Source organism: Anolis carolinensis, chromosome 4 (genome assembly GCF_035594765.1).
Source record: "Anolis carolinensis isolate JA03-04 chromosome 4, rAnoCar3.1.pri, whole genome shotgun sequence".
Classification (NCBI taxonomy): domain Eukaryota; kingdom Metazoa; phylum Chordata; class Lepidosauria; order Squamata; family Dactyloidae; genus Anolis; species Anolis carolinensis.
The window spans coordinates 76768943-76781500 of NC_085844.1; the positions used below are offsets into that span (position 1 = coordinate 76768943).

General features: G+C 39.0%; 1 long non-coding RNA gene across 1 annotated transcript; it reads left to right on the forward strand.

Annotated features, from left to right (window-relative positions):
* The first annotated feature begins 6301 nt into the window (after positions 1–6301).
* LOC134298968 (uncharacterized) lies at positions 6302–9911 on the forward strand. The gene is made up of 2 exons (XR_010006111.1): positions 6302–7212; positions 9555–9911. It is a non-coding gene; the product is annotated as an uncharacterized LOC134298968 (long non-coding RNA).
* Positions 9912–12558: the final 2647 nt, after the last annotated feature.

Consider the following 12558-nt stretch of genomic DNA (forward strand, 5'->3'; position numbering starts at 1 on the left):
TATATCCAGAGAGCACTGTGAACCCAAATGACAATGGATCTGGACCAAATTTGGCACAAATACCTGATATGCTGAAATTTGAATATTAATAGGATTGGGGTATTGAATTTGTCATTTGGGAGTTGTAGTTGCTGGGATTTATAGTTAACCTACAATCAAAGAGCACTCTGAACCCAGCTCACAATGGATCTGCACCAAACTTGGCACACAACCTACATGGCCCCATACTGATGGGGTTGGTGGAGGGGGCTGTTTTTTAATTCTGGGAGTTGTAGTTCACCAAACACTCAGCAAGAACTCTATACCAAACTGGTGATGGAACTAGTAAATTTGCCACACTTTGGCGACTGCCTGAAACCCCCCTCGCAACCCTCCCCCCTCCCGGGAGTCCTGATCCCCAGGTTGAGAAACACTGAGCTATAAGAAGGCCACATAAATTCTCGCAGGGAATTTATACTGGAGTGGTTTAGCATCTAAAGCAGAATTATAAGGAATATAATATGGCTCCTGTATCCTTGGTGGATATATTCCAAGACTCTCAGGGATACCTGAATCTCTGGATATTAGTGAGCCCTATATTTTGATTATACTTGGGCTACCATGCAGTCATGTCGGCCACATGACCTTGGAGGTGTCTACGAACAACGCTGGCTCTTCGGCCTAGAAATGGAGATGAGCACCAACCCCCAGAGTCAGACATAACTAGACTTAATGTCAGGGGGAAAACTTTACCTTTACTACCATAGTATTGCACTGGAGGACCTAGAAAGGGCAATAAACACTTTTGGGGAACTTTTTTTTTTTTTTTGGTGGTGGGGGGGTTTGGAGCATTGGTAAGTGAAAATGTAGATATTGAATCCGTGGATAAAGGGGCTGTGCTGTATTTCTTTGAAAGCACAGAACTGTGGGCACACTTTATCTGCGTATATTGTTATTATCAACGAAGTCACGGCATGGAAACTGGCCAGTAGGCACCCATCATGCTTGTATAACCAAAGGACACAAATGGTAACCAAAGCACAAAGTAGAGAAAAGGGCAGTGAAAATAATATCATTCAAGCAACACAACACTGCTACTTGAATTAAGCTGTTTGAATGTCTCAACAACTTGGGTTTAGTACTCAAACTGGTGGCAAGCAAGGTGTTTCATGGTTGCTACTGACAGTGAAATGGCACCCATTAGCACATTAAGAGGTAAAATCTAAATTCAGCCTTTCACATATTTACACAGATAGAACATAGTAATAGCTTTCCTAAGGAATTTCCCTCCAAGCAATGCTTGATTATTGCACAAATAATATCTTGCAGGAGTAGGATCCGTGTACAAAGGTGGTGGGATTTTTTAACCCAAAGACATCAGACTATATAATTACCTAACAATCAATTAAGAAAGCTTGATGGTCTGGTTGGGTAAGAAGACACGGCTTTAAAATGTGCAGCAGCAACGATCATGGCTTTTACTGGGAAACAAGAGAGAGCTACCGTCTCTTGTGTATTAAATGTGACATGTATTGCCCTTGAGAAGGAAAAGTGTGGGGAACTGGAACATGGCACTTGAAAGAACTTGCCCCATGCTTGAAATTATTTTTAAATGTACTAATCTGGCCAAATGGCACAAGACATCTCTCCCAGACAGCACGGACTAGCTGTAATTATATTTATGCCAAGCCACTGATGGATTCCAGTGCCCCATTAAATGAGGAGGTGCTGCTAGATCCTTGTGTTCTCAATGCAATTTGCAATGCTACCACATTATTTTTATTTATTCTTATTGAAATAAGTATTATAATTGCAATACACAATGTGTTATAATGTTAAATGAACAACAAATAGGTGGATCTCTGTCCTCAGTCAGCTAACAGAATATAAGAGCTAGTAATTGGCTTTGAATTGTGATAAATAGTTGCCTCCTTCTGGTAAAGGTGCATCTAAACAGTATAATGAATGCAATTTGACACCACTTTAACTGGCATGGTTCAACACTATGGAATCATGGGAGTTGTAGTTTGGTGAGGTACTTGACAAAGAAGGCTAAAGACCTTGTAAAACGACAACTCCCATTATTCCATAGCAGTTAAAGTGGTGTTGAACTATATCAATTCTACAGTGTAGATGCACCCTAAATAGACAAATAAATTTTTGCATACTTTTAAAAAAATAAAGAAAAATACTGAACAAAACATGAATAAAATGGCCAATGTGATGTTTTCATTTTTGCTTTATAAAAAAAAGCAAACAGCCTGCCTAAAGTATGAGGGTAGGCAGGACTCGTGACTGAGTTAGAATTTGTTTTCTGAGGAGGCATTTATGTTATTTCAGTTGTATAGCTGGAAGGAAATTGGGATTGCACAGCAGCTGTAGAATTCTGGGTGAGCTCCGCTTTTATATTATGCCTGTCATCGCCTATGGTTATAGCTGGAATAGGGATTAAAGGGGAAAAGAAAAAGGGAGTCAAGGAGGGATATGAAGGAAGAGGACAATGGCACCAAATAGAGCGAAGGGCAGGGACCATCTTGCCAAAACATTGGGAGTGGTCTGCAGCTTCAGGTGGCACCATGGATAGATCCAAGTAGAAATTGGTCTCTAGTGATGCAACAAGCCATTTTAAAGTCTTAGCCCTGGCTGATAGTGGTGGGGACATTATTTAGGTTGCATTTTGCAAAAAAGAGAATTTCTTGAGTTGGCATCTCCCTCATTCCCCTGGCTGTATTTAGTGCTGGGTTTGTGCATAGAAGCACACTGACCCTTGCAGGTAAACCCAATATTCTTACTTGCAACTTTTCCCGACACCATAGAATCATAGGGATGAGCCATCAATCTCATGCAGGTAGCTTCCAGCTTATTAGTTTTAGGCAATTGGCTTCATTGCGGAACAGATCTGTCAAGAGGTTTCTTCTAACATTCAACCAAGATCCATTGATCTTGCAATTTGAAACCATTAGATCTGATTCATGATCCAATGTATTAATTTGGAAATTCTTCCCAGAACATCTTTTGGTAGGTACAGAAGGTTGTACTGAGAAGATAAAGCAAGTGTTTCACCCTGTACTTATATGAAGGTGCTGTCTGCTAATGTTAAACTATTGGTTGTAAAGTTCCAAATAACTGATTTGTTTCTTTGTAGTAACATTGCAAATGTGATATAACAAGGAAACATTTCACACTATAACCATACCTTTTAAGTGTTATTTTATGTACAAAGGCCAAGGATTTTCCAAATGATGGAGGAGCAGTATAATATGATTTATTCTATTTCGTGTTTATTAAGGATCTTGAAATGATGGTGAGGTGGATGGAAGATTTTGTGCCAATGCAGGTGTTGTACCGCAGGCTTGTAATACTCCGATCTTTAAAACAAGGAATGAAGGAGTAACTGTTTAGTTACTGTAGAGAAATAGAAAAGCAGAACAGTAAAAATTGTAACTATAATAATAATAATAATGCACTTTATTTATATCTCCCCGGAGGGACACAGAGTGGATTACAGTACACATATAAGGCAAAAATTCAATGCCTTTTAATACAGTGAATGGTATACAATAGACAGACATCTGGAGATTCTCAACTAATTACTTGATGCGGGGACTAAATAACTAGTAATTATTTTTAAAATGAACTTTCAAAGCTCTGGATTATAACCTGAAAATGTAAGTTGAAAGAATGAAGACAAAACAGAAACACAGGAAAGATAAGTTGATACAAGGAGCGATGAGGCAAGGGTCCTTACAGTAAAAGGACCTGGCTATTAAATGATGATGAAAAGCAAATAATTAGTTTGATAGGAGACCTTTCAATAACAGTCAGTATATTTCAGTGCAGAAAGAAAGAGGTAGATATTGTCAAACAGACCACAACACATAACTAGATTTTTCAGCTAAAGGTTCAGTGGGGAATAGACACTTTTTCAGGGTTATATAAGGTTGTTTTACTTAGATTTTCAGATTTGGTCTGAAATGGAAGACAATACACTGTCTTCAAAATAGTCATTTCTACATCTACACCAGCATAATATACTTCTGGAAAATGCATTATTGCATTAAGTTGCAGGCAACAGAGGGGACGGAAACTTGCAAGTGTGACACTTGTTGCTGTTTACTAAGTTTTCCAGGCGGCAGATTTTGGGCTGTTCATTTGCAATACAAAAACATGACTAATTATTCCAAACCAAAATAGAAAAAAACCCCCCACCATGACACAATCCCACATGATTGAAGGAACTAAATGCATCACTGAGAGCTCATTTTGTGTCAGTTGCATCTGGGACAGAGGACTGCTGGTAAGGGGGAACCTTGAAAATGTAATTAAGTAGTGAACTAATCCAGCAGAGTCTGTTTAATTCATTTTCCCCCATAATTTCTTCCACATTCCTTTCTTCAGTTTCAGTGAGGCAAAATACACCAGCCTTTCCATGTCAGTTCTAGGCTAGATTCATAGGCCTCTCTGATGCATAATCTGGGAAAAAACGAGATTGTTACTTTTTTCTCAAACTGCTTTGGCCAAAGGCAGAAATTCCTGCTCCATAACGGAGCAGATGTTGATATCCTATGTGTCACGCCTTGATTTAAAAGAAGATACAATTAGTGATGGCCTGGCTATACTATATCATCTCTCCACATTTGTTCATCTATATGTGCAAGATGTGTGGCACATATAGGCAGATGTCCATATCTGTGAAGTGAAATAACATCATCTTAAAGCAGTGGTTCCCAACCTGTGGTCTGTGGACCATCAGTGGTCCCCAAGAACTAAAATATGTTCAGTGGCCTCACCATTACTACACCATTGCAACAAGAGCAAATGGTCTCACAAAACCCTCTTATAGTGTCGAGGCAACAGGGATGTTGGTAAGAGAGGGGCTGACTACCCACGAAAGGCATGACAAGCCTCCTGACTGCTGCTTCTCCTCCTCTGTCCCTCTGAGCAGAGCCGTTCCATGTGGCAGCTGGAGCAGGGACACCTTAGTGTATTCGCTTTAGGCCTGTTCCTGGGGTTATTTGGGGTGCTGATTCAGAAAATTGCATTGGTCTAGATCAGGGGTCCTCAAACTTTTGAAGCAGAGGGCCGGTCCACAATCCTTCAGACTGTTGTGGGGCCAAATTATCATTTGAAAAAAAAATACAAATTCCTATGCATACTGCACATGTCTTATTTGTAGTGAAACAACAACAACAACAACGAAAAAACAATACAATATTTAAAAATGAAAACAATTTTAACCAACATAAACCTATCAGGATTTCAATGGAAAGTGTGGTCCTGCTACTGGCCAATGAAATAGTCAAGGTAATTAGGATTGTTGTTGTGACTTCAAGTCATTTCAGACTTTGGCCGAGCCTAAGTCTAAAATTAATTATTTATTTACTGCATTTATTTACTACATTTATATCCCGCCCTTCTCACCCTGAAGGGAACTCAGAGCAGGTATATGTACATACAATATATTATATTATTAGCATAGCACAATATTAGCATTATATAATTCTATATTGAACTATACCACTATACTATTATATGTTATGTAATATATAACATATAATTAATATTATTATATGGTGTTATTATTAGTATTATATTGTATAACATAATATTATTATCAATATTATATGTATATACAATATATTATATTATTAAAACTAATACAAAAATATTATATTATAAAACTGAGGGCGGGGGCCAGGTAAATGACCTTGGAGGGCCGTATCTGGCCCCCGGGCCTTAGTTTGAGGACCCCTGGTCTAGATGATTAAATATGGTTTTCTGTGGGCTAGCAGATGGCGACTACTAGATGGCATATGTTCTGTATCAGAAACTAGAGCTGATTTGGTCTACCCAAAGCAATTTTCTGAATCAGCATCCCAAATAACCAAACCGAACCTAAAGTTGACCAAAACCCCTTTTAGTACTAATGTTGGAAAGTGGTCCCTGGTCAAGTGGTCCTTGGTCAAAAAAGGTGGGGAACCACTCTCTTAAAGGAAGCAAAAATCCAAAGGTTGTATGCTTTGAAAGTACGCATAGCCTAGGAACCATCCAAAGAGTCACAGGCTTGTTGTGTGCCTTCAAGTTGTTTCTAGCCAGGGGTTTCTTGGCAAGATTTGCTGAGGTCTGCCGTTGCTTTCCTCTGAGGCCGAGAAAGTGTGCCTTGCCCAAGATCACCCAATGTGATTCCATGGCTGATTGGGGATCTGAACCTCAGTCTCTGGAGTCATAGTCCTATGCTCAAACGGTACCTCTACATCACCTGAACTGTCATGTGGCGATTTAAGCCATGACATTTATCTCAGGGTGCAAGATTCATTATTTTTGAATAGTGTTGTCGAAGTCTTTCATGGCTGGAGTGCCGTGAGTGTTCTGAGCTCTATGGCCATGTTCCAGATGCATTTCCTCCTGACGTTTCTCCCACATCTATGGCAGGTATCCTCAGAGCTTGTGAGGCATATTGGAAATTAAGCAAGGGAGGTTTATATATCTGTGGAAGATCCAGGGTGGGAGAATGTTGCAATTGACCACCTTGATTAGCATTGAATAGTCTTGCAGTTTCAATGCATGGCTGCTTCCTGCCTGGGGGAAGCCTTTGTTGGGAGGTGATTAGCTGGCCCTGATTGATTCATGTCTGAAATTCCCGGGTTTTTTTTAGTGTTGTTCTTTATTTACTTGCCCATGTCTGTTCTACACAGTCTGTAAAAGGCCAAGTGCCGCCTCCAGTTTTCCACCGGGAACCTTTCTCTGCATGGAAGCCAACTAAGGTGGCGAAGGAAAGTCGTCCTACTGCTGCTTCCTCGCGCGCTGAGGCCAGTGAGGCTCGCGGGCAGCGCGCGCGACTCTTTTGCCCGGGCTTCCGGCTGGCTCTCAGCTGATTCATTGGCTCCGGCCGGCCAGACGGGTCGGCGCCTGGCGCGTGACATCACCCATTCACACTTCGGCCTCGCTGGCGCCGCCCGGGCGGTCGCCCTGGCAACGAGGACGCCGAGCTCGCCTCAACGACTTCCAGCTGTATCAGCCCGGAACGAGAGGGAGGGAGGGGCGAGCGCGTCTAACTGCGCCTGCGCGAGAGAGGTTGCTTTCTTCGTTGGTATGGAATAGAATACAGATAGAGGGACCTGCTTCCTTGATTGACGGGCGGTTTCGCGAAGGAATTCGCACTGCAGAATCCGTGCAGTTTGACCCCACTTTTAACCCTCATGGCTTAGTGCTATGGAAAAGAGTTGAGATTTGGTGAGGCCCTAGCACAAGACTAAAGGCCTTGTGAAACTACATTCCTACACTGTAGATTTGCCCTTGGAGTTCTCTCATTCAGGGGGTCGTCATAAATCAGAGTCGAAGTCATGGTTAACAGCAAAGATGTCTGGGTTGCTGGGAGTTGTATGGCCATGTTCCAGAAGCATTCTCTCCTGACGTTTCGCCCACATCTATGGCAGGCATCCTCAGAGGTTGTGAGGTTTGTTGGAAACTAGGCAAATGAGATTTATATATCTGTGGAAGGTCCACGGTGGGAGAAAGAACTCTTGTCTGTTGGAGAAAATTATAACTGTTGCAATTGGCTACCTTGATTAACATTGAATGGCCTTGTAGCTTCAAAGCATGGCTGTTTCCTGCTTGGGGGAATCCTTTGTTGGGAGGTATTAACTGGAATTTCTCTGCCTTCTAAGTGTTGCTCTTTATTTACTGTCCTGATTTTAGAGTTTTTATTTACTGTTAGATTTTTAATACTGGTAGCCGTATATCTTGAAGTGTGGACAAGTCTACATAGGGACCACCAAACACAGCACTGCCCAAACACGAATCAAGGAATATGCAAGGCACTGCAGACTAACTTAACCAGAGAAGTCAGCCATAGCAGAGCACTTGAGAAACCAACCTGGACACAGCATATTATTTGAGAACACAGAAATGCTAGACAACTCTAACAACCACCATGTCAGACTATACAGAGAAGCCACTGAAATCCACAAGCATGTGGACAATTTCAACAGAAAGGAAGAAACCATGAAATAATAATAATGATAATAATAATAATAACAACTTTATTTTTGTATCCCGCCTCCATCTCCCCGAAGGGACTCGAGGTGGCTCACATGGGGACAAGCCCAATCAAACATAAATTAAAAACATAGCACATTAAAACATCATATCACATAAAACCACATAAAACAGTATAAAACATCCGCAGCAGTATAAAACATATCAACAATAGTTACTAGGGATTCAGAAGGTTTGGGTTTGTGCAAGGAACTCTGGGTAGGGGTTGCTTGATGGAATCAAGCAATTATAAATGTAGTGGAGAACCGTGTCAGTAATAATACTTATACCTATAGGACAGGGACTGTGATAATGAACAAAATCTGGCTACCAGTACAGTAAATAAAGAACAACACTCAGAAAACGGGAATTCCAGACAAGAAACAATCAGGGCCAGCTAACACCTCCCAACAAAGGATTCCCCCAGGAAGGAAGCAGCCAAGCTTTGAAGCTGCAGGGCTATTCAATGCTAATCAAGTTGGCCAACTGCAACATTCACACTTGCCTCAGGCAAAAAAAAGTTCTTTCTCCCACCCTGGACCTTCCACAGATATATAAACTCCACTTGCCTAGTTTCCAACAGACCTTACAACCTCTGAGGATGTCTGCCATAGATGTGGGCAAAACATCAGGAGAGGATGCTTCTGGAAAATGGCCGTACAGCCCAGAAAACTCACAGCAACCCAGTAATTCTGGCCATGAAAGCCTTTGACAACATAGCAAAGATGTCACTGGAAAGCTGGTGAGAGGAGAGGCAGTCCTCCAGTTAAAAGCGCCAAACTTACAAAGGTCTCAGTTAAGAATAGGGCTGAGACATCAGGAAGTGAGAGAAATATATCCTTAGGAAGGGAAATCAACTCCTGGAAGAGTCCTCAGGGGGAATGGTGTTTCCACTGAAGCTTTCTCGTCAGTTCTTGTTTCCACAACAAGCCATTTTTTTTTCAAAATTCAATTATCTCAGGAACAGAAAGTGAGGTGAAATCTTCTGAACAAGGGCACAGACAGCAAAACAAACCCCAGATGAGTGTTAGCCCTTCCCTGTGCTATTCAAAGCTGAAAAATATGTATGTTTGACTGGAGTTGCTTAATGGAATTGTTCCCTAAGGAACTGTGTTTCCCCATCCCAGGGCGTTTGTGCCTCTTTCTGTGCTGGTCATGGACCGTAATAAAGTCTTGATTGATTGATTGGAGTTACATTTTAAAAAATGTACCTGTTCTGACTTTATTGGTCTACTGGATTATCATCTGTTAGGATCATAACCTATTTGAGATTATGACCCGTTAGGATCAAAATGTATTGGATAGCAGAGTTTCAGGAGTGTTCCTTTAAGTTATTGGGTAATGGACGATCACTGGGCGTGTAAATATCTTGTTTCTATTCAATGCTCCCATCAGACAAAGATTCAAGTAGACTTCTTTAAAATAATGTGTTTTGTTTTATTCATAACTTCATGTATTTAAATATACAGGTACATTTCTTGTATCTTTAACTTATAATCTTTAACAGTCTCTTCAAAAAACTATATTGTTCTGTACAGCTCTCTTTCATAACAGTCTACTTCCAAGGGATTCAAGCCTCAACTGACTTCTGATGTCTAGCACTGGCTTCTGTACTCAAACAGGCTCAAGCCTCAACATCTTCTAACCCCTCACACTGGTGTCTGCACTCTAACAGACTCAAGCTTCATCGTCTTCTAACTCCTCAGACTGGTTTCTGTACTCCAAGAGACTCAAGCCTCAACATCTTCTAACTCCTCACCCTGGCATAACAGACTCAAGCCTCAACGTCTTCTAACTCCTCACACTGGCTTCTGTACTCAAAGAGACTCAAGCCTCAACATCTCACCTGGGACTGGGTGAGCTGTCAATGAAATAAAGAAACAATGGTTCCATGAGTCTAAATTATGTCTATTCACTCATCAGAAGAAGTTGGTTTAGTACTGGGTCACACTGTCATTTTGTATATACATCCTTCAACTTGGACTAGATTACATAGAACTTGGTCTGCCATTTACTTCAGAGTTCCTCTCTACTCTGATCTTATTTACTTTATTTATTTATTTATTTATTTATTTATGACATTTATATCCCACCGTTCTCACCCTGAAGGGGACTCAGAGTGGTTTACAAGTTATATATACAATAGAGTCTCACTTATCCAACATTCGCTTATCCAATGTTCTGGGTTATCCAACACATTTTTGTAGTCAATGTTTTCAATACATCGTGATATTTTGGTGCTAAATTCATAAATACAGTAATTACTACATAGCATTACTGCGTATTGAACTACTTTTTGTGTCAAATTTGTTGTATAACATGATGTTTTGGTGCTTAATTTGTAAAATCATAACCTAATTTGATGTTTAATAGACTTTTCCTTGATCCCTCCTTATTATCCAACATATTCGCTTATCCAACGTTCTGCCGGCCCGTTTATGTTGGATAAGTGAGACTCTACTGTACATACAATATATTATATTATTAGCATAACACAATATTAGTATCATATATTATTATATTGTACTATACCACTATACTTCAATATTATTAGTAATATTACATGTAATATATAATTATTATATTATTATTATTTTGTATTTATTTATTTACAGTATTTATATTCCGTCCTTCTCACCCCGAAGGGGACTCAGGGTGGATCACATTATACACACATAGGGCAAACATTCAATGCCCATAAACACACCAAACAGATTATTATTAGTAGTATTATATTGTATTACAATATTGTGGTCAGTATTATATGTACATACAATCTATATATAAAAAAGAGTGATGGCATCACGGCAACCCACAAAACAACAAACTACAGGCCCCCCCAACCTCGAAATTTGACGACACAACCCATCATCCGCGGCTCTAGGTTGATACAACAAAAAGAAAAGAAAAATAAAGTCCTAATTAGAGAGAGAGGAATAATTGCTTTTATCCAATTGCTGCCAGTTAGAAGGCTAAGCTCCTCCAACTTGGTCTCCTAGCAACCCAATAAAAAATAATAAAAAACACTAAAAATAATTAAAAACACTAAAAAATTAATACAATAAAATACCATAATAACAAAAAAATAACTAAAAATTATACAAGAAAATAATAAAATATAATAAATAAAAAGATAACTTACAATAAAATTAATTAAAAAATACAAATAACGTCAAATAAAAATTACACAACAATTTTTACCCAATACCACCACCACTTTGGCACAGCAACGCGTGGCCGGGCACAGCTAGTGTATTATATTATTAGCATAGCACAATATTAGTATTGTATATTACTATATTGTACTAGACCACTATACCGCAATATTATTAGTAATATTACATGTAATATATAAAATATAGTTATTATATTGCATTATTATTAGTATTATATTGTATTGCATTATAATATTATTATCAATATTATATGTACATACTATAATATATATATATATATATATATATATATATATATAATATATATTATATTATTAGCACAATATTAGTATTATATATTACTATATTACTAGATATTAGTAATAATTAATATTACTATATTTATTCTCAGTTGTTTACCTTGTTGTTTTGCTGAACTAAAGCTACCAAAAGAGTTTACACTAGTAGGAGACTCCCTGCCTTCAGACTGGTGTTGAACAATATACACATGGAGAAAAAAGGAAGGAAGGGGGAAAGTAAGTTTGGCTATCAGTTCTTGGCTTCTTATTTCTTGCGTACTAAATTTGATCTTGTTTCAATCAAAGATCTTTTAGATTTGTGTTTTTCTACTATTCCTCTCTCCGTGTGTAATCTGGGTCTATCTCTCTCCTCTCCCTTTTGCTGAGATTTTTAATTAGCTTCTTTCTAGTGATACTGCGTTCATTCCCCTAACTAGGAATATCTACAAATAGCTTTGAATTTTTAAAATGAACCATGACATGATCCTTTCTCTGAGGATCCATTTTGTATTCATCATAACAATGCTGTTTCCTCCTTTGAGGCCATTCTGTAGACCTCCCTAAGAAGAGGAAGCTAACTGAACTTCATTTTGTTCCTGAAATTGGAAGCTGAAATTCCTAGACAAGGCTGTGGGATTTTTACTGAAGGATGTTTGGTTTAAAAATCTTATCTCCAATTCCCATCTTTGCTGAGATTTGTTACATCATTTCAACTAAGTGATATTGTCTGTAATTCAAAGTGTCATCTCATTTTGCTCATCAATGCCATTTTTAACCAACCTTTTCTTTATAATTATTATGAATATGGTTGGAATAGCAATGTCTATGCTCTCTTATGGTTTTCAAGAGCTAACTGTAAAATCATCTGTTATATCTGTAGCAATTTCTAAGTTGATGGGAAATGTGTTTCAGAATTTTTTTTTAAACCTCTACCATCCAACCTGGCTCACTGTTTTGACTTGTTTTCGAATCCTTGCCCTACAGAGGCTTTTTGTGGTGATATGGGATATTATCAAACTGGGTGCCGTGCCAAAAGATCTCAGCCAGCATTTGGAAACAATAGACATTGACAAGATTACGATCTGCCA